Source organism: Ursus americanus, chromosome 17 (genome assembly GCF_024610735.1).
Source record: "Ursus americanus isolate L20-20 chromosome 17, mUrsAme1.1.p, whole genome shotgun sequence".
NCBI lineage: Eukaryota > Metazoa > Chordata > Mammalia > Carnivora > Ursidae > Ursus > Ursus americanus.
In genome coordinates this window covers 49,364,910-49,389,071 of record NC_142143.1, presented here as the reverse complement: position 1 = coordinate 49,389,071, position 24,162 = coordinate 49,364,910, and positions in this window count along the sequence as shown.

The following is a 24,162-nucleotide window of genomic DNA, read 5'->3' as shown; positions in this document are numbered from 1 at the left end:
CACAGTTAAAGACTAATGACATAGGACTTCTGGATTCTGTGTAGGATGTAGGAAGCTGGAAAGAATATCATTTTCACTCTAACAACCACAAAAATACCAGTAGAAAAATTCACAGCTTTTCTTGAACCCATCAGAGCAATAAGGTCACAGAGCAATCAACTAACCCTAAATCTAAAGAAAGACAAGTGCTTCCCCAAAACAATGAGAGTCAAGCACTTGTTTACAGGGGCAGATCCACTGGTATGTAAAATTTGCCTAAGATTTTTAACAAATTGCTAAAGGCTGAAGGTGGGTTAGTTACAGAATATATAACCTCAGGGTCCACAGACACAAGGGGGATTCACTTCGGGGTTCTTCCCCATGGACTGCATCAAGTGCTCATAAAAAGGATTGAAGGTGGGATGAGAATCCCAAGAAAACCTCCATCATGGAGGGGAGCAGGTGCCCCTGTAAGAAAGGCACAAAGTCCTCCACTCTATCTCACGTGGAACGAAGCCCTAAGTCACTACACTGTGTTCTGAGGGCACTGGAGAAACCCAGTGTAGCTTTGGAAAGGGGCTGCAGAAAATGTCTTTTCCTGGGGAAGCAGCAGGAATATGAGCTGGTCCCAGCCCCACAACTGAGGGTGGGGTAGGATCACTGAAATGGCCCTGTCCTGGAAATCCAGGGGACATGGTACCTGCCTAAGATTGAAGATTGAGCATTACAACTGAAATATTCTTCCTCTGGCTCCAAAACCAGGCTGAAAAAACCAATTGTACAATTAAATAAGACTCTGCTTGTGCAATTAACAAGTAACAGTACTGAGGTGCAGTGAAAAGGAAAGATGTAAAGCTATGTGGAACAGGCACATTCAGGAACAAACCTCTTACAATTCAGCACCCACTGAAACACCAGGTAATATTAGAGAAATTTAAAGCTCATGGTGCACTGAAGGTAACTGTAACAACAACGAGTCACAGACTCAGCTCAAGTCCTGACTAGACTGATCAACTCCCCCACATTAAACACTTTGCTGAAGGAAATGTATGCCCCTATCCACATAAAAACCAGTAGCCTTAGAGTTTACTGACCTAAGACCCAAGATGTCTGGCTTTCAACAAAAAATAACACAGCAAAGAAACAAGAACACACACACACACACACACACACACACACACACCCAGAGTCAGAGGTCAAAGGGTTTGACAGAACCAGATTCACATATGACACAGAGGTTGGGACTATGAGAAGGGAATTTAAAATAACTATAATTAATATGTTAAGGGATTTAATGAAAAAGGTGGACAGCATGCATTAAAAGATAGCTAAATCCACCTTAGAGATAGAAACAATAGGAAAAGAATTGGTGGAAATACATAAAGGGAAAACAGTAGCAGAGATGAAGAATTCCTTCAATGGGCTCATCCATAAACTCAAAACAGTTAAGGAAAAAATTAGTGAACTTTAAGATAGGCTGATAGAAATTACTCAAACTGGAACACAAGAGAAAAAAGTGGAATAAATAGAACAGGACATTCAAGAGCTATAGGACAATATCAAAGGGTCTTGCTTATATTAATAATGATCTGAACATTGACTTTCAGTAGCATTTCACACAGTAGCTTCTTTTTCCCTTTGACAAACTCTCTTCATTGGTTTTCAAGGAGCCAGTATTCTCTTCATCTTCTATGTATTTCACTGGTGGCTATTTCCTTTGTAGGTTCCTCCTTCCCTTCTAACCCTTAATGTTGGAGTGATCTAGGGACCAACCCTTCGTCTCCTCTCTTCTGCATTGCCGACCTCATCTAGTCTCATGGCTTTTAATATCACTTATGTTCTGATGACTTACATTTATTTCTCTAACCCAGATCTCCTTCCTGGACTCCAGATCTATATATTCAACAGCCTATTACCATCTCCTATTGAATGTCTAGTAGGCATCTCAGACTTTATACGTCTCTTAAACCTAAACTCTTTTTTATAATAATAATTTTTTAAAATGTTATGTTAGTCGCCATACAGTATATCCTTAGTTTTTGATGCAGTGTTCCATGATTCATTATTTGTGTATAACACCCAGTGCACCATGCAATATGTGCCCTCCTTAATACCCATCACCGGCCTATCCCAGTCCCCCACCCCCCTCCCCTCTGAAGCCCTCAGTTTGTTTCCCAGAGTCCATAGTCTCTCATGGTTCATTCCCCCTTCTGTTTACCCCCCTTCATTCTTCCCTTCCTTCTCCTACCGATCTTCCTGCTATTTCTTATGTTCCATAAATGAGTGAAACCATATGATAATTGTCTTTCTCTGCTTGACTTATTTCACTTAGCGTTATCTCCTCCAGTGCTGTCCATGTTGCAGCAAATGTTGAGAACTCGTTCTTTCTGATAGCTGAGTAATATTCCATTGTATATATGGACCACAACTTCTTAATCCAGTCATCTGTTGAAGGGCATCTCGGCTCCTTCCACGATTTAGCTATTGTGGACAGTGCTGCTATGAACATTGGGGTGCATATGGCCCTTCTCTTCACTACGTCTGTATCTTTGGGGTAAATACCCAGTAGTGCAATGGCTGGATCATAGGGTAGCTCAATTTTTAACTTTTTAAGGGACCTCCATGCTGTTTTCCAGAGTGGCTGTACCAACTTGCATTCCCACCAACAATGTAGGAGGGATCCCCTTTCTCCACATCCTCTCCAACAATTGTTGTTTCTTGCCTTCTTAATTTTTGCCATTCTAACTGGTGTGAGGTGGTATCTCAATGTGGTTTTGATTTGAATTTCCCTGATGGCTAAAGATTTTGAACATTTTTTCATGTGTCTGTTAGCCATTTGTATGTCTTCATTGGAAAAGTGTCTGTTCATATCTTCTGCCCATTTTTTTGATTTGATTATTTGTTTCTCATGTATTGAGTTTGAGAAGTTCTTTGTAGATCTTGGATACCAGTCTTTTATCTGTAGTGTCATTTGAAAATATCTTCTCCCAGTTCGGGGGCTGCCTCTTAGTTTTTTTTGACTGTTTCCTTGGCTGTGCAGAAGCCTTTTATCTTGATGAAGTCCCACAAGTTCATTTTTTCTTTTGTTTCTCTTCTCTTTGGAGATATGTCATGAAAAAAGTTGCTGTGGCCAATGTCAAAGAGGTTGCAGCCTATGTTCTCCACTTGGATTTTGATGGATTCCTGTCTCACATCGAGGTCTTTCATCCATTTGGAGTTTATTTTTGTGTATGGTGTGAGAGAGTGGTCAAGTTTCATTCTTTTGCATATAGCTGTCCAATTTTCCCAGCACCATTTATTGAAGAGACTGTCTTTTTTCCACCGGATGTTTTTTTCCTGCTTTGTCAAAGATTAGTTGCCCAAAGAGCCGAGGGTCCATTTCTGGGTTCTCTATTCTGTTCCATTGGTCTGTGTGTCTGTTTTTGTGCCAGTACCATGCTGTCTTTGTGATCACAGCTTTGTAGTATAGCTTGAAATCCAGCAACGTGATGCCGCCAGCTTTGTTTTTCCTTTTCAACAATTCCTTGGCGATTCAGGGCCTTTTCTGGTTCCACACAAATTTAAGGGCTGTTTGTTCCAGTTCTTTGAAAAATGTCATTGATATTTTGATTGGGATGGCATTGAAAGTGTAGATTGCTCTGGGTAGCATAGACATTTTAGCTATGTTTATTCTTCTGATCCATGAGCATGGGATATTTTCCCATCTTTTTGTGTCTTCTTCAATGTCTTTCAAGAGTGATTTGTAGTTTCTAGAATACAGATCCTTTACGTCTCTGGTTAAGTTAATTCCGAGATAGCGTATGATTTTTGGTGCTGTTGTAAATGAAATCGATTCCCTAATTTCTCTTTCTTCAGTCTCATTGTTCGTGTATAGAAATGCAACTGATTTCTGAGCATTGATTTTGTATCCTGCCACATTACTGAATTGCTCTATAAGTTCTAGTAATTTGGGGGTGGAGTCTTTTGGGTTTTCCACATAGAGTATCATGTCATCTGCGAAGAGAGACAGTTTGAGTTTTTCCTTGCTGATTTGGATACATTTTATTCTTTTTGTTGTCTGATTGCTGTTGCAAGGACTTCTAGTACTATGTTGAATAATAATGGTGAGAGTGGACATCCTTGTCGTGTTCCTGATCTTAAGGGAAAGTCTTCCAGTTTTTCCCCATTGAGAATGATATTCGCTGTATGCTTTTCATAGATGGTTTTTATGAAATTGAGGAATGTACCCTCTATCCCTACACTCTGAAGTGTTTTCATCAGGAAAGGATGCTGTATTTTGTCAAATACGTTTTCTGCATCAATTGAGAGGATCATATGGTTCTTGACTCTTTTCTTGACTCTCATATGATGTCACACTGATTGATCTTAAACTCTTATGTCTTTCTCTACAAGGCCATTCCTCTTGTAGCTTCCCAATGTCAATCGTCCAGTTGTTTGGGCCAAAAGTCTTGGCATCATGCTTGATGCCACCTTTTCCCTCATATTCCATATCCCTCTCAACAGGAAATCCCATTTATTACCTTAGAAATGTATCCTGAATCTGACTGTTCTCACCACTGCTGCTATCACTCTGGACCAAGTCGCCATCACATTCTACTTGATTTTTTGAAATATCCTTTTAATCAGCTTCCTTGCTTCCAATCTTATCTTCATTCCACTTCAGCCTAAGCTCCAAACAGCAGTCAGAGCGGACATTTAAAACATAAATCAAATTATGCCACTCCTCTGTTCAAAACCATCCAGCAGCTCCCCATATTCGGAGTAAAAGCCTGTTATGGGTTGAATTATGTCCCTCCAAATTCATATGTTGAAGTACCCCAGAGTGTTTCTGTATTTGAAGTTAGGGCCTTTAAAGTGGTAAAGTAAAATCAGATGATAGGGCTGGGTCCTAATCCGATTTGACTGGTTTCTTCTAAGAAGAAGAGATGAGGACACAGATAACACATGGGCCAAAACAATGACCATGTAAACACACAGTGAGAAGGCAGCTATCTGCAGGTCAAGGAGGGGGTTTTAGAAGAAACGACCTCTGCTGACACCGTGATCTTGGACTTCTAGCCTCCAGAACTGTGAGAACATACACTTCTGTCATTGAAACCAATCAGCATAACGTACTTTGTTGTGGCAGCCCCAGCAAACTAATACAAAGCCCAAATCTTTTCAGTGGCCTCTGAAAACCTACGTGATTTGGTTCCCAGTTCTATCTCTTATGCTATTTCCTACTCCATTCCTCCTCTCTCATGCTACTCCAGCCATACTATTTTTGAGCATGCCAGGCATCCTCTTGCGTACTTTGCCCAGGCTGTTCCTGCTGCCTGGACTACCGTTCCCCTAGATATGAATGGCTAATTCTCTCACCTCTCTCAAGTCTTTGTTCAAATGTGACTCTTGGCGAAGTCTACTCTGAAAACCCTGTTTGAAACTTCAGTCTTTCTTCCCTCCATTGCCCAATACTTACAGTCTCACTTTCTCTGTTCTGTTAACCTTCTAACTGATAATATAATTTACTTATGTTATGTTTGTTATTATGCTGGAAATTTCCTTTGCTCCTTGAGGTCCATTCTTCACCCTTATCCACCTTGCTCTGTGCCCCGAGAAGCTGCAATCTATGGGCAGTTCCAGCAAATCTTTCTTGCTCTCTAGCTTTTAGTTGAGTTTAGCCAAGAAGGCACTATCAAAAGATTGGGTATGGGGAAGAAAGAGAGAGTTCATGGTGTATATTTCCCCCAATTCCTCTGTCAAAGACTAAACCGGTCAGCACAGTGTCCTCAAGCCAAGCAAACTATTGATCTTCCATAGGGTTTTGGAGAAGCAAGGAGTTGAGGGATTGGTGGACTTTCAGAGGCTCTAGTGGGTTGGCTTCATCTGTATTGTTACTCAGCAAGACTGTTGCTGATTGATTGATTCTCAGAGGGGTGTTCGCTAGAGAGGGTCTGTTGCTGTTTGGCTGACTTTCAGACTGGGTGTCTAACAGTGGTTGCCTTACAAAAGCATGTTCACTGAACTGATTTTTTTTTTTAGATTTTCTTTATTTATTCGAGAGAAAGAGCACAAGCAGGTGTGGGGGGAGGGGTGGCAAGGGAGAGGGAGAAGCAGAATTCCCACTGAGCAAGGAGCCCGACATGGGACTCAGGGATCATGACCTGAGCCAAAGGCAGACACTTAACTGACTGAGCCACCCAGGCGCCCCTGAACTGAGTTTTTGATGATCATTTGAACTGGTTTAAAACTGGTTTTTATGGCTACTTATTGCCATGGCTATAACAGTCTTTTTCTAAGTTTGTGGGAACTTCTGAATTCTCACCTCTCTGCAATGCTGTGGTTTGTTCTTTTCAAGCCTCTGGTAATAACTTCCTCCTGTTGCTAGCCTTGAGTGCTTTATCATACACTATAAAGAGTTACTGAACTATGTGCATTCACCCTTTTTGAGTTTGCGACTGATTTCATGGAGGGATCCTGATATACCATTTGTCTTTTCCCCCTGCTAGAATGAAGCTCCACCAGGCGAGGGATTTCCCCTCCCCCACCGTTTTGTTCACTGATGTAACCAAGTGCCTTTGTTCTTTTTATAGTTACTATGACTTCTTTTATCTTTTTGAGGACTATAAACATAGACATTTTCCTTGATCTATGATGGGGTTAAGCCAGGAGAAATCCATGGTAAGTTGAAAATATCAAAAGTAAAAAATGCATTTAATGCACCTAACTCATCAAACATCATAGCTTAGCCTAGCCCACCTTAAATGTGCTCAGAACATTTACATTAGCCTACAGTTAGGTGAAATCATCAAATACAAAGCCTATTTTGTAATAAAATATTGAATATGTCGTGTACTTTATTGAGTACTGTACTGAAAGTAGAAAGCAAAGTGGTTGTATGGGTACAGAATGGTTGTGAGTATATAAGTTATTTACCCTCGTGATCACGTGGCTGACTGGGAGTTGTGGCTCATGGCCGCTGCCCAGCATCACAGGAGAGTATTGTACCACATATCGCTTCAAAATCTGAGGTATGATTTCTACTGAATGTGAATCTATTTTGCACCATCTTAAAGTTGAAAAATCATGTAAGTTGAACCATTGTATGTGGGGGACCGTATGTACCTATATTAAAGTTATTTTTATATAGTTCAATTTTATATTGCTTGCATTAATTTTAAGCATCTCTTAACCCTGTAGATTTTATTGACTGCTTTTCCTAGTTGCTGCATGTGTTTTGGAATTTTGGCATATAGGCTTATCTTGAATTGGAGTGTCCTTTTTCTTTTTATTCCTTGGTTTTGCTCTCACTCTTTCTAGGTTCACCGTACCCTTGGTATTCATTCTGTGGTTGCCTCCATCCAATACTCCAGGGATCCTTAATGCAGAAGCAGGTCTTGTGTTGGGGCTTGGGTTCCAGCCCTGTGGTGATACTAAAGAGAGAATCCCGTCACCAAGCATGTGGGTAACTTGGTTCTGGATTTGGGGCTGGATCTGCTTTCTCCTACTATCATAAATAAGGGAGCATAAGTAAGGCATAGCCTCAGGAAGTAGTTAACTGAAGCATTTTCAGACTTTTTTAAAGGCAGGAAACCATACTTCAGTCTCTGGATTTGAGCAGTGAACCTGACTCAGGTCCCAGACTATCTACAACTTCACCCTACTTTCTGGTTTGTGTTTCTGTTCTGTCTGTGGTTTACAAAGATCTGCTGATCTTCTATTTGAATGTGACTAGGCTGTCTGCTTTTTCTTTTTATATTTTATCTATCATTGCTCTGTGATTAGGGTAAGGAGGGTGCCTGAAAACATAGATTTCTAATATAACTCGGCTGGAAGTCAAATAGTCTCCTGTAACATAATTTTTAATGGATGAATGATACCTCATTGGGGGCAATTGCAGATTAAACTTAGCGTACTGAACACATACATTTCCTTCTATTTCCTCCTTAAATCTCACAAAATGACTGTTATGATCCAATTTAAGAATGCACATTCCTAGCACTCCCTATTCCACTTCTCTGCTCTATTTTTCTCCATAGGATTTACAACCCTTGGGAAAACCATAAAATTTACTTATGTATTTTGTTTATTGTCTATCTCCTCTCACTAGAATATAAACCCCACAAGGAGAGGGCAGGGATTTTGACTATCTTATTAATGTTTGTATTCTCAGCATGTAGGATAGTGCCTGATGTCCTAGTGAGTCCTTAAATATTGGTTGTATACATGGATAAAATGAGTAAAGGAATAAAGAAGCACAAAGCACAACAATGAAGATGAGATGAGATCAGAAACAAACCTGGGCAAGGGAAGTCAACATCTTTGGTTTAGCAAAACTGACCCATCAGAGGTAACTGTGATAGATTATTTGCAAAAATAAGCACATTCCTTCTTTGTTCCCTTTATCTATGCCCATTGTAATGTGACTTTACAGCTCATTCCATCAAGAGGTAGAGTCTATTCTCTGTTTCTTGAATGGGAAGTGGTCTTGTCATTTGCTTTGACCGATAGAAAGAAATAGAGTAAAATTTTACCAGTCCCAGCCTAGCCGTCAAAGGGTCTATACGTTTCTGCCTTAAATCAATGAACCATTGCCTCTGCCATGAACAATTCCAGGCTAATCTGAAAAAGGATGAGAGAATATGTGGCCAGAACTGAGTCAGCACAATCGTCCTGGTCAGGACAGCAAGTATTATGAGTAAACTCAGCCAAGGTTGGCAAAACTGCCTTTCCGGGCTTGCATTAGACTGCACATGGCCGAAGAAGCCCAGGTGAAAGCAACAGAATCGTGCAGCTGGTTGAAAGACTCATGAGTAATTGTAAATGCTATTGCTTTGAGCCACTGAATTTACGGGGTAGTTTGTTACATAACAATAGCTAACTAAAATAGTAACTCACTTAGAAAACCAGAAAGAAGCTGAAAACTAAGCCCACAGTGGGGAAGCCAGTTAAAAGCAAGTGGATTCTTCCTGCCAAATTCCCCTGTAGAATCAGAGCTATCATGTTCCATTGAAGATAGAGGTGCATGGTTCAAAGTCGTTAAGAAGAGTATTTAGAACCCTAGATCTTCTCCACCCCATGCATCCAAACAACTATTCCTTCCCACCTTGGCATAAGATGGGAAATTTACTTTCTGGAGAGGTCTTTGGACTCAGGCACACGAGGTAACTCACCAGGGGGTGGTGAGGAATCATACTAAAGGTAGGAAACAATGAAAAGTCATCGAAGTTAATGGTAAAATTCTGAGCCCCCTAGCTAGGTTCCGAGGATGATAGCGGCCAGGCTTAAAACTCTAAACAGGTTATTGGAGGGAAATCTGACCTGTCCATGGAAAAGAATTTACACAGATGACCAGGTGCTACCCAATGACCCTTCAACAGAATCTGCAAGTGGACAAGTTCTGTCTGCAAACACAGAGTTGTTGTTGTTGTTGTTGTTCTTCTTCTTCTTTTTCTTAAAGATTTATTTATTTATTCATTTTGGAGAGGGAGAGAATGTGAGCCTGTGAGCGAACATGAGGGCAAGGGGCAGAGAGAGAGAAACGCAAGCACACTCCCTGCTGAGTGGGGAGGGGACACAGGGCTTGATTTCATGATCCATGAGATCATGACCTGAGCCAAAATTGCAAGTCAGATGCTTAACTGACTGAGCCACCCAGGGGCCCCCCCACAGAGGACTTCTAACCAGTGTTTAAATACAAATTTTCGGTCAGGGTCATCAGTAATGTGAGGGAAGTCTTTTGCGTGAAACAAGAGACCAAAACAAACAGAAAAAAGGAACACAGACGAAAGAGAGATAATGAAGGGAGCAGAAGAAAACTTAAAAACAAAACAAAATTAATATCTCAGGGAGACGAGAAGATATTGTACCCTGGAAACAAGACAAGGACACTATTTAAAAAGGAATAAGCAGAGAGTAAGAATACGCTTTTGGAAATAAAATGTTTGATAGGAGAAATAAAAATTGAACAGGAGAGTTAGAAGATGAAGTTGAGGAAATCTTCCCAAAAGTGGAACAAAAAGACAAAGAGATGAGGTAATGAGGGGGGGAAAAGTATTTAGAAGAGAAATCCAGGAGGCTTAAATAGCATTCCATAGCATCAAAACTTATTTAATCAGCAGATTCATGGCTTTCTATTAAAACTGTTTCAGGCTTTTGCAATTATTAACAGTTCTTGCAGTGAATATCTTTGAAGCTAAATTTTAGTTTCTGCCATGATTATTTCCTTGGGATAAAATTACAGAATGGAATTACTTGATTAAAATATATAAACAAAGTAAAGCCTTTTGATACGTATTGCTAACCAGAAAGATTGTTTCAATTTATAATGCCAGAATATGAGAGTAATTGAGACTTTTTCTTAAAATCAATCATCCTTGTCTCAGTCTATCTAGCAGTGGGTTCCCATTGTATCAGCAATAGGTATGGGGATTGGCAATTGTGTTTACTCTCATTTCCCAACAGGATTAAGCAAATTATCATCCCATAAAATCCTGAATTGTCTTGGTACGTTCTGCTTTACTCTATAGATCAAAAACTCCGAACGAGAGTTCAGAGAAACCCAGTGTTGCTTAGAAAAAAGGTCTGTGATATCTATCTTGCTTAATTTCATCATTGCTGATTGTTTATTTTTGGATTTCTCTAGAAAAGACATATTTTGGACTTCTCTTCTTAGTACGTTCAGAAGTACCAAAGTTCACATGAAAATGATTGTGCTCTGACTAGCCTCAGTTAGGCAAAAGGAAAAGATGACTTAGTGAAGAGAAAGAGCCTTCCTGTACTTCCAGGTATTTAGTTTCATTTGGGGAAAAAATAAACAAACAAAACCCAGAAAAAAGATGCAGCCTCTGAGACATCAACCAACCAGAAACTTTTGACCAAATAAATTTAGTAAGAGGTAGAGCCGAAAGGGCCAATATTGATGGCCTTGTCCGGATGAGAACATTGAAGGCACTCCATCCCCAGAGATAAAGTGACTTTGATTAGTGGTTCGCAGATACAGAGAATCGTTGCTATGCAAATTTCACATTGGTTCCCATTTTTGAGCTTGAAAACAAATTTCCCTGGTGCTGGCTTTCTCCAGGAAGTTTGGGAAGATGGACAGGACACAGATTGCATAGGTGCTGTACTGAGTTGCTAGTGGACAAACTTGAACATAACTTCCTGTCACTGTTAGACCAGATGGTGACTTTGAGACATCCACACACACACAAAAAGAAAAAAATATCTACAAACAGCACACACACAACACAAAGCCAACATAGATCTCATCAATGCAGTACCGCCAACATCATCAAAGTATTCTTGCTCCTGAGCCTACGACTTGTTTGAGACTTTGAACTCTTAGGCATACTCTTCCTTCGGAGCGTTCTTTCAGATTACTTCAGTCTGGCTTCCTTTTCCACCCTTCTGCCACAGATGCTCTTATCAGGATCATCACTGATTTCTATGTTGCCAAATACTACGTACATATTCCTTTCTCAACTTATTGTTGAGTGAATGGGCTACTTTTTCTTTCATCTTACAGCTTTTTAAAAATAGTACAGGTTATGGGGTGTCTGCGTAGCATAGTCGGTTAAGCAGCTGTCTCTTGGTTTTGGCTCAGACCCTCATCTCGGGGCTGTGAGATCAGCCCGTCAGCCTCCCTGCTCAGCAGGGAGTCTGCTTGAGTTTCTCTCTCCCTCTGCCCCTCCCCCGCTCCCTCTAAAATAAATAAATAAATCTTAAAAAAAATAAAATATTGCAGGTTAATTGTGTGTACTTACGAATTTGGTTTTTTTTTAAAGATTTTATTTATTTATTCGACAGAGATAGAGACAGCCAGCGAGAGAGGGAACACAAGCAGGGGGAGTGGGAGAGGAAGAAGCAGGCTCACAGCGGAGGAGCCTGATGTGGGGCTCGATCCCACAATGCCGGGATCACTCCCTGAGCCGAAGGCAGACGCTTAACTGCTGTGCCACCCAAGCGCCCCTGTACTTACGAATTTCTTAATTCACGTGGTTTTGGTTGTTTATAAGTGATGACATTTTGTCCTCTCAGTCTCACTGACTCAGATAAAAACTTTCTTTCCCTCTCTATCCCCTCCCCCCTTCCGTTCTCCCTCCATTTTTCACTTCCCTCTTTTCTTCTCCAAACATTTATAGCAAAGAACACTTTATTAAGTAGACTTCCACTATCACTCCTACTATCCTTAGCACTGCTAAGATGTAGTCATAGATGGGCTAGACCAAAAGTAGAACCTAAAATTAGAACAACTTCATCCTCATTCAGTATTATCTCTTTAGATCAAGACCGAAGCACATGGGTGGCGTTGTAATAAAAAAGAACATTTTTAATCTATTGTCAATTGGCACCTGTCTTCATACCTGGTTCACTCAGGCTAAGGCAAAACTGCTAAATCATTTTAAATACTCAAATCCATGATTTAGATCATGAGGCAGTTAATTGAATTTTTTTCACTGTAAAGTGTAGAAAGCACATTGTATTTGGGCCATCTGGTTTGAGAAATAGCTCTGACCTGTCCTGGATATGTGATTGTGGGCAAGTCATTCAAACTTTTGAAATTTATATTCCTGTTCTTAAAGTGTGGGCTGTGACTCCCCCTGGCTTAGTGAAATATGAATAAAATGGAAGCAGTTAGGTGGTGGTGCATTATTCTCCACTCGCCTGCTAGAGGGACTGTTGATGTTCCAGATGGCAGAGCCTCCATCGATCTGTGACCCTGAGTGAGGATGGCTGCAAAAGAAGCCTGTGTAGCATTAGTAAGAAGTTAGCTTTTTGCATTTTTATATTAGGTCCGTGAATTTTGGGGGCTATTTGTAACTGCAACAAAACCTATCCTATTTTAACTAATATGGAGGGAAGAAAAAATAAGTCAAAAGGTAGAAGAAAATTGTGTGATTTATGTGGATAATTTTAGGATGGAAGAAACTCGAAGCTACTTATAGGCTAAAGAGAAGGAACTAATAGAGAAGGGTCAATTGAATATAGAGGAGAGAGGGTGGCAGGTCACTGAAGGATTAAGATCCAGAAATCAGCTGGCCTTAAACACAAGGAGAGAGATTTCATCTCTGAGAGCGGATGAAAAGAAGCAACGATGAGAAAGGGAGGGGATGCTTATAGATTGTGGGGTGAGATGTTGAGGGAATTATATCTCTAATCACTCCTTTTCTTTGGTTAAGTATGAAGTAAGGCTGTTTGCCAAGAAGGAGGAAGGTAGGCATTGGAGAAAAAGAATTGAGAAGGTTGGGTTGGTGGAAATTTGGAATGGTTGTCAATGGGAAGGAGAAAGGGAGCTGAGCAAGAACAAATAAAGGACTTATCTATCTCTTCCACTCAGATATGAGCTTCATGAAGGCAAAGGCTGTAACTTTATTTCTCTGTATTATCAGTATCAAGCCCAGTGCCTGACATTCTGGAAGTGCTCAAGAAATTTTTGCCAAAAACATGGCTGCTAGTCATTGTTATTTTGCCTATAGCTTTGACTTTGATTTTTTCTCTTTCCCTTAAAATATCAGCTTGCCCTAGACCTACCCCTACTAGTTCCTTATAAAAACTGTTATTAAAGGAGCCAAAAACAAAACCCAGTTCTTAATTGAAACACTAAATCCCAACACACCCAGGAAGCAAAGGCACAGACACAGTAAGACTGATTAATCATATTTCTCCAGCTGTATTTCAAGCTCTTTCATTGGTAGTGGCAACTTTGCAACAGGACATTTTTTAACAGCAGCTTTCATCATGTTCAGTTGTCATCCCAAGCGAATAGCATTGCAATGCATTTGCAGTGTGAATTACAGTTAACGTTCTAAAGTGCTACGTGAATTTTTGGGATGCCTTGTGTGGCAATTAAGCTCTGGAGGAGTTAACAACATGGCTGCATTTTTAAAAAAGATTTTATTTATTTATTTATTTATTTATTTAGAGTGAGCAGGGGTAGGGGCAAAGGGAGAGAGAGAATCTCGAACACACTGCACTGAGTGTGGAGTCTGATGCGGAGCTCGATGCCATGACCCTGAGACCATGACCTGAGTACTTTTTTGTGGTTGTTTTATCTTTTATTAAGACTACATACATTACTCTGCAACTGGCATATATAATTGTATAATGTCTCGTATTTTTTCCCAGATTGCTGACTACAGATTGAATTATATAACCCAATGTATTGAAATTTCCCCCGTTCACGAATTTTTTTTTATTTTTTAAAAATTTATTTTTTATTATGTTCAGTTAGCCACTGTATAGTACATCATTAGTTTTTGATGTAGTGTTCAGTGATTCATTAGTTATGTATAACACCCAGTGCACATCACAACATGTGCCCTCCTTAATACCCATCACCCTGTTACTCATGAATTTTCAAGTTTACCAATTTTCTCTCTTTGAAGAAAAGTTGCAATAAATATCCTTGGATGTATTGTCATGTTTTGAGTTTATTTATTTTTCATGCATCCCCATTGGGGTTTGTAATGAAAAAGCCCCTTCTAGATATCAGGGGAAATGCGTCCAACAAAATGTGTCCAACAGTGGGGAATAGTTCATCAGATGGGGAAGAGAGGGTTAAAAGATCTCAAGTAGATTCTAAGTTTCTTCTGGGTTTGTTGTATGTTGGGAAAACCTCCATGATTTCATTCCTTTCCTTGAAATAAAATTATTAATGCTTTCCTTGTCATTAAAATAGCTCCTCATTATTTCCACAATACATCCTTTAAAGTTCACTGGATAAAATGCTGCTTATGTATTAATACATACACGTGTTAGTATTAAATATATAATACACATGACTGCTGGCTCAATAGCTCCCACTCACATTTCCCCCAAACCATTTACTTTTTGGGATGTCCAAAGGGATGCTTATCTGCTGCTCAAAAAGTCATTTGGAAGGCAAGAGAAACAAAAGATGAAATGAACTTGTGGGACTTCATCAAGATAAAAAGCTTCTGCACAGCCAAGGAAACAGTCAAAAAAACTAAGAGGCAGCCCACGGAATGGGAGAAGATATTTGCAAATGATACTACAGATAAAAGACTGGTATCCAAGATCTACAAAGAACTTCTCAAACTCAATACGCGAGAAATAAACAAATCATAAAAGGGGCAGAAGATATGAACAGACACTTTTCCAATGATGACATACAAATGGCTAACAGACACATGAAAAAATGTTCAAAATCTTTAGCCATCAGGGAAATTCAAATCAAAACCACACTAAGATACCACCTTACGCCAATTAGAATGGCAAAAATTGACAAGGCAAGAAACAACAAATGTTGGAGAGGATGTGGAGAAAGGGGATCCCTCCTACATTGTTGGTGGGAATGCAAGTTGGTACAGCCACTCTGGAAAACAGTGTGGAGGTCCCTTAAAAAGTTAAAAATTGAGCTACCCTATGATCCAGCCATTGCACTACCGGGTATTTACCCCAAAGATACAGACGTAGTGAAGAGAAGGGCCATATGCACCCCAATGTTCATAGCAGCATTGTCCACAATAGTTAAATCGTGGAAGGAACCAAGATGCCCTTCAACAGATGACTGGATTAAGAAGTTGTGGTCCATATGTGCAATGGAATATTACTCAGCTATCAGAAAGAACGAGTTCTCAACATTTGCTGCAACATGGATGGCACTGGAGGAGATAATGCTAAGTGAAATAAGTCAAGCAGAGAAAGACAATTATCATATGATTTCTCTCATCTATGGAACATAAGAACTAGGAAGATCGGTAGGGGAAGAAAGGGATAAAGAAAGGGGGGTAATCAAAAGGGGAATGAACCATGAGAGACTATGGACTCTGGGAAACAAACTGAGGGCTTCAGAGGGGAGGGGGCTGGGGGAATGGGATAGGCTGGTGATGGGTAGTAAGGAGGGCACGTATTGCATGGTGCACTGAGTGTTATACACAACTAATGAATCATCGAACTTTACATCAGAATCCAGGGATGTACTGTATGGTGACTAACATAATATAATAAAAAAACATTTAAAAAAAAGTCATTTGGAGAAGCCTTATGCTCACTTGCCCCTTCATGAGGTGACAATATTTTTGCCAAGGGGCTGACTCCAAATACTCCATGCTTCCAATCCTCTCAGTCCTCAAGAGGTCCCAGGTTCTGCCACCTTCCAGTTCCTGGAACCCCCAAACAAATCTGCTATGGACAGTCATACAAGGTTTTTCTTGAACTGCCCCATCACTTCATGGCCCTTTTCTCTCCCTAACCAAACTCAATCCATGAGGCTGGATGGAAGAAGATGCCATGCCACCCTTTCCATTGCCCACTTTTTCTTTTGAAAGCCCTAATCTTTTGGATGGTCTTCCATCTTTGCGAGATGACTCTCTCCCAAACTCCTGTTCCCAGACAAGTTCCAAAACAAAAGTTCACTGGAAAGGGAATCATTACTTTCACTGCACTTATATAGCTGAAGGTGTTGTTCTCATGTTTGGTGGCATTTCGTATGCACATACACATACAGTGAGGAAAAGTAAAGAAAAATATCTGTAAGGACAAGTTGTTTTTTTTTTTAAGGGAGTATTTTTTGATGGCTACATTCAATTTTTTTTTATTAAGACTTTATTTTCTAGAACACTTTTAGGTTCATAGCAAAATTAAGGAGAAAGCAGAGATTTTCTATACATTCCTGCCTGTACACATATATAGCCTCCCTCATGAGCAACATCCCCCATTTGAGTGGTACATTGGTTACAATCAGTGAACCACCTCAACACATCATATCACCCAAAGTCCAGAGTTTACATGAGGTTTCATTCTTGGTGTTGTACATTCTATGGGTTTGGCCAAATGTATAATGACATGTATCTATCATTTTAGTATCACAGAAAGTATTTTCATTGCCTAGAAATCATCTGTCCTCTGTTTATACATCCCTCCCCTTTACTCCCACCCTGCCAATTCCTAGCAACCACTGATCTTTTTACCATCTCTATAGTTTTGCCTTTTCCAGAATGTCATATAGTTGGAATCATACAGATTTGAAATTAAAAACACAATGCCATTTATATTAGCACCCCCCCCAAAGGAAATACTTAGGTATAAATCTAACAAAATATGTACAAGATCTATATGAGGGAAACTAATTAAATTAATTAATTAAACTAAATTTTCAGATTGGCTTCTTTTGCTTAGTAATGTGCACTTCAAGTTGTTTCCATATCTTCTCATGACTTGATAGTTTATTTCTGTTTAGTGCTGAATAATATTACATTGTCTGGTGTAATAGTTTATTGATCCGTTCACCTACCGAAGGATGTCTTCGTTGTTTTTAAATTTTGGCAATTATGAATAAAGTTACTATAAACATCTGTGTGTAGGTTTTGTGGGACATAAATTTTGGACTCCTTTGGTTAAATACCAAGGAGTGCAATTACTGGATCATGTAGTAAGAGCATGTTCAGTTTTGTAAGAAACCAACAAACTGTTTTCCCAAGTGGCTCTACACTTTGCATTCCTACTAGCAATGAATGAGATTTTCTGTTGCTCCACTTCCTTGCCACTGTTTTGTGTTGTCAGTGTTCCAGATTTTGTCCTTTCTAATAGATGTGTAGTGGTATCTCATTGTGGTTTTAATTTGCATTTCCTTGATGGTATGTGATATGGAGCATCTTTGCATATGTTTATTTGCTATCTGTTTTTCTTCTTTAGTGAAGTGTCTGTTTTGTCCCATTTTTAACTGGGTTGTTTGTTTTCTTATTGTTGAGTTTTAAGAGTTCTTTGTGTATTTTAGACAATAGTCCTTCATCAGATGTCTTTTGCAAATATTTTTTCCCATTCTGTGGTTCATTTTCTCATCTTAATGTTATGTTTTATAGAGCACATGTTTCTAATTTTATCCAGCTTATCGGTTATTTCTTTCATGGCTCATGCCTTGGGTGTTGTACCTAAAAAGTCATCAACATACCCAAGATTATTTAGGTTTTCTCCTATCTTATCTTCTAGGAGTTTTATGGTTTACATTTAGGTCTATCTCCTGTGTTATCTTCTAGGAGCTTTATCTTTTACATTTAGGTCTATCTCCATTTTGAGATCACTTTTGTGAAGGGTATAGGATCTGTGTCTAGATTCTTTGGTTTGTTTGTTTGTTTTTTTGAATGTAGATATCCAGTTTTTCCAATGCCATTACTGAAAAGACTATCTGTTTTTAAAAAAGACTATCTGCTCCATTTTACTGCCTTTGCTCCTTTGTCCAAGAGCAGTTGTCTGTATTTATATGGGTCTAGTTCTGGGCTTTCTATTGTGTTCCATTGATCTATTTGTTTATTCTCCCACTAAGACTACACTGTCTTGATTACTGTAGCTTTACAGTAAGTCTTGAAGTCAGGTAGTGTCAGTCCTTCAACTTCGTTCTTCTCCTTCAATATTGTGTTGGCTATTCTGGATCTTTTGTCTCTCCATATAAACTTTAGAATCAGTTTGTCAGTATCCACAAAATAACTTGCTGAGATTTTTATTGGGTTTGCATTGAATCTATAGATCAAGTTAGGAAGAAATGATATTTGACAATATTTCTATCCATGAACATGGAATATCTCTCCCTTTATTTAGTTCTTTGACTTTGTTCACCAGGGTTTTGTAGTTTCTCTCATATAGATCTTGTACATATTTTGTTAGATTTATACTTAAGTATTTCATTTTGGGGGGTGCTAATATAAATGACATTGTGTTTTTAATTTCAATTACACTTGTTCATTGCTGGTATATAGGAAAACAATTGACTTTTGTATGTTAAACTTTATCCTGCAAACTTGCTATAATGCTTATTGGTTCCAGTAGGGTTTTTTGTTGATTCTTTTGGAATTTCTACATAGATGATCATTTTGTCTGTGAACAAAGACAGTTTTATTTCTTTCTTCTCAATCAGTATTTCTTTCATATCCTTTTCTGATCTTATTGCAGTAGCTAGAACTCCCAGTACAATGTTGAAAAAGATTGGTGGGAGGAGACAGGAAGTATCTTTTCAAAAACTGGTCAGACTCTAGTAATTATTAATTGAAGGGAAAAGAAACATATTTTTGAGGTTTTGTCTTAAGTGTAAAACACTTATTAAATTAAAGAAATTCTTCATGCCCATTTGAACCATGGAAGAAGGAAAATTCATTTCTATGTAGAGAATGACTTTTTAAAAAACTTAATGCAATTTTCAGTTAAACTCTAAAACTTAGCTTTGTGGGGTTATGATTATAGGATTTAGGCTTAAAGTCTGAAAAACAAATAACTGAAAGAAACTGTAAAGATTGGAAAATGTCTTCCCAAGCTCTTTGGAGAGCAGAACTATTTGAGAAGCATTCATGTTACCAACCAGAGTCTCCACCCCAGGAACCCAAACCACAGCCCATCAAACTCCTAGACACTGACCAGGGGTGCCTGGAGGAACACTTCCGACACTAAGCTCTGGTCAGATTTCTCCCAGGAGTATGTTGTGCTGACTTTAGAAAGAGGTTAAGTTGAATTCAGTGCCTCCTTTATCCAACTTCCAACAGACATTTAGAATTTTTCATGGAGAAATTTCTTGGAGGAACTTTGGGGTCACTATGCTTCTAGAATTGTAAGTTTTAAAAGTTAGTTTTGTAATGATGTGAATCCTTCTCCATAAATGTGGGTATGAAAAGAGGTCACTTGTCTTTTTTTCTTTATGTCAAATCAAATCTAACTCAGACACAATCCCCACATCCATGCTGTGACAGCAAGAAATTTATGCTCAATGAAGAGGGCCCACATGTCTTACCCAGGGTTGTAAAAAAAATCTTGTATGGTTCTTAGAAAATAGAAAATGTGCTCCTAATCTTCAGCCTGTTGCTGCTACTGATATCTTCACCATCCAGATCCTCATGGTCCTTTGAAGATGGGTGGTTACTGGGCCATGTAGTCCATTCTTTCTCTGAGAACTTGAAATCACCAAGGTGGAAGATGCATCCTCATCACTAGCCAGGCTGGCTGGCTTACCTTTTAACCTTTCTGTCTTTCAACATAAACCTCCCTTGAGGCTCAGAGTCATGAAGGTCTCTATCCACATGCTTCGAATGGGTTAGAAAAGATATGATGACAATAAAATACAAATTAGAATCTCAGTAAATGATTCTGCTACAACAAGTTGAAGATATGATCATTCCACTGCCTATACTCTCCCTGGCAAAGCAAAGGTTTTGAACTCAGGTAGTTTGACCCCAGAACACATACGGAATGAATTTATTGCTTCATTCTTTTTTTTTTTTTTTAAGATTTTATTTATTTGACACAGACAGCCAGCGAGAGAGGGAACACAAGCAGGGGGAGTGGGAGAGGAAGAAGCAGGCTCATAGCGGAGGAGCCTGATGTGGGGCTCGATCCCATAACGCCAGGATCACGCCCTGAGCCGAAGGCAGATGCTTAACCGCTGTGCCACCCAGGCGCCCCTATTGCTTCATTCTTAAGAAAGCCACTGATCCAATCAACCAATGGTATCTATCATCTACCACATTGAAGGCACTATGCTAGATGCTAGGAATACAGGATTGAACAAAATAGATGTGGGCCTTTCTTCATAATGCTTGATGACAGACATAAGCAAATGCAGCAGGGTTGAGTTTATGCCTTACAACTCAGATGTGCCAAAAATTAAAGTTTTCTTTATTTTTTATGATAGGTCTCATTCCTATTGATGGTGGGGAAAACAAAAATTATCAATCTATAAAATAATTCATTTTTAAAAATAGTTTATAATAACCAATTTTGGTCTAACCCAGTGTCTTTGGGTACTTGTATTTTTTTTTTCAAAGGTTTTCATTCCTTCATTCTCTCCTTCCTTGGGTACAGGGGGGAACCTAAGAAGCATGTGGGCAGGGAGGGTACTCTCCTGAGCTATACCTGGAGAATTGTACCAGAATCTCTTTGCCAGTGCCTTATGGGGTTTCCTAAGCCACACCATTCTCTCCCATACGGTTTCAGCCCTGAGGAAGAGCCAGGGCCCTACAGTCTGACCTCTTTGTGTTATTCCCTTTCTTTCCCTCAAAATGTCCCCAGCAAAGGAGGAATTTATACTTCTTGTTGGATGCCTCTATGATTGTTTTTGATATAGTCTTCTGCTTCCTTGAGCCATTGACTTATACATTCATGAAATATTTATGGGACACCTGTAATATACCAGGTACTAGTCTACATACTCAGAATATGTCAGTGATCAAAACAAAAACTCCTGTCTTTATGAAGTTTACATTCTCCCCATACATAGTCTGGGTGGTGGGGGAGAGAACCAATAGACACAGCAAATAAGTAAATTATATAGTATGTTAGAAGATCATAAATGTTACTGAAAAAGAGAAAGAAGGGCAAGTAGGATGGAGAGTGTAGGGCTGGAGGGCAGGATGCAATTTTAAATAGAAGGGTCAGGGTTGGCCCCAATCAGAAAGAAGTATTGAGCAAAGGTTTGAAGGAGATGGCTGAGTTGGCCATTTGAACATCTGGGAAATGAGCGCTCTGCCCTCAGGTGGGGGTTTGACGTGCACACAGCAAGGAGACCAGCACGCCTGGAGCCAATTGAGACAGGGGGAAGGAACAGTAGTGACTACATAGGGGAGCTTATGAAAGTGGGGCAGGATCATACAATTGTCTGTATTTGTTTATATAGCTCATTTTACCATTACATTCTTAACTCCTTTTGCAAAGAGGTGTTTAATACTTCTTCTTCTTCTTCTTTTTTTTTTTTTTTTGCTGGCACAGGAGGCACTCAATAACTATTGATCATTTTTAAGAATTTGGAAACCTTTTGGGGATTACCTAAGCATGGGTCTATAGTGACAAAGGTGATGAGCTAAATTCCCTTCTGTGGTTCTAGGTATCTCTAAATTCTGGACAAAGGTTGCACTTAGTCCTGAATTATGGTGAAATATTTGTAGTTTACATTCAGATCTATGCTTGTTCTGTTGGCAGAGCCTCAGTGAGTCAGGTTGGAGCGAGGAGATACTCATTTAACATTGGGCTTGATTCAACAAGACACTCAGACATCACATTCCAGGAGAGAAGATGGTTATAGGCGACAGCAGGTTAACAATGGCACTTAGCTCAAAAGCACAAGGGCTTATGGGTAACAGATGCTTTTTCCTAAAAAAGAGGGGCATCCTTACTTAATATTTACATAAAGGAAGACAGCTGTAAATGGTCATCTCAGGAAATTCATTGCAGAGATTCGCCTGGCCTACCCTGCAGAGACAGTTCAATTCAGTGATATATATATATATTTCACATCTTTGAAATTGAAGTTTGTAGAACAAATATAACAAAGGGATATTAACAAGTGCCATTCCTGCCCAATCAGTTAATTTAATATAATGTCTGGCTCCTAATCTTATTTTTTGTAAACTTCATGCAAACAGAATTTACTTGTTTTCTGAAGGGGATCTGGAGAAGAAGCTGGTAGGTGAGCATCCAACAAGTTATTTTTCTGCATTTGAACATCTCAGCTGGAGAAATGTGAGGAGCATGTTGGAAAAAGAGGGACTGCCCATTAGTGTCTTTTAAGAATTCGCTGTCTTTGTACTGTATACAAGTAGAGTCTGTAAAATATCACATTCCTAGATTGTGGATTAATGAAATTCTGAAACCACCTACATATGATATATCGCTTGGGTAATCTCACATATGTTAAAATTATTACAGACATTTTCCTGTCACCACAATTACAATTTTTTGTGGGGGGGGGCAGAGAAAGGGAAAGAATTCATAAAATAAATTTAGACTTCGACATGTGGCAAGTCCATCAGATACGTGATAAATCTTTTTTCAGAGCTGCATTCCATAAGGCGAGAGAGCCTGCTGTCCTTCACCATGGTCTGGCCTTCAGTAACTCAGTACTTCAGTGTGTAATTGAACTTTGCATCAGAAGGAAGTTCCAGAGGCCCCCAGTGGGCAGTTTGTTTCTTGCTGAGCACATTTTAAGGTTGTGTTTTGAGTTGTTTGTCTTTCCCCTCCTTGAATGCCATGCAGTTTACTAGGGTAGAGTTGCTTTTATGTTTCCTTTCTCTTTCATGTCCATTTCTGGCTGACTCTTCAATATTGTGGCCATTGGCATGAGTTGTAATGCTTGGGTAACTGGGCAAGCAATTAGTCGAACCAGACAGATCTTCCTTCTTCAGCAAGTCTTTCCTGGCTTCTCCAAACACAGCTGGTCAGACAAAGGCCATGAGAAGAAACCAGACAGTAAGTCACTTCTTTCTTTAAAAGAAATAAACTCAAAATTTTATTAATAGTTGTCATTTTATAGTTGAAGACAAGAAGCTTCAGGCATCAATGCTATAAGGATAATGTTGGCGTGTGCTGAGTCTTTTGTGGCTCCCTGCCTCCGTTGTAGCACATAACTTGGGGAAAAACATTCAGATTTCAAATCAACACATGGTTAATGGAAGAAGCTTCTGGAAATCACTGACATTCTGAGAAGCCAGCTTGAAGAGGAAGAACTCAGTGAGACACCTCTTCAAACAGCTTGGAAACAAATGATAGATTAGTGCTGGGGCTGTAATTAGAGCCTGAGATGAGAATTCTTCTGTCCTGGAAACTAAACAAACTGGAGGAAAGGGGGGAAAAAATCCAAATATAATTTATAGACACAAAAGGAACAATTGAATTAGTAAGAATAGGCAAGAGCTCAAAGGTAAATTGGAGCATGAATTCTGTAGGCACGAGATCACATGAAATGTATTTTTAAAAGCTTTTCAAACTTCTGAATCCCAGTGCTCTTGAAACACAGTTGAAGAAATGGAAAAAGCATGGCTGGAAGCTCTAGTAAAGCTAGGGGAGTAGAAATTCTTGGTTCTAGCAGGCTGAGCTCATCTCAGGGATTGGAAATGAAGACAAAAGGGGTTGTGTTCCCACACCATCCCTGTGGAGTTTGCAAGCACCATGGCCTCGCCCCCCATCTTTGTAGACACCATATGGGATCAATCTTGATGATGATGATAAGTCCTTGGTGACTGTGATATTCCCCTAGCAGATCCTTCAGCTTTGACCTGGGCTGGGGTGGGGTGGAAGGGCCAAGAAGGGGGAGGGAGAGAAAGGGATCACAGGGGATGAAAAAGGCTAATGAATTTCAAACAGAGCACAGGAAGACAAAAAGATAGGACTCCCCAGTTTCAACACTTCCTAAACAAGTTAGGGAAAGATCTCTACATGTGCTGCTCATAATTTAAGGTAGTAAGCAAGAGGATTCCTTTATATTGGGCT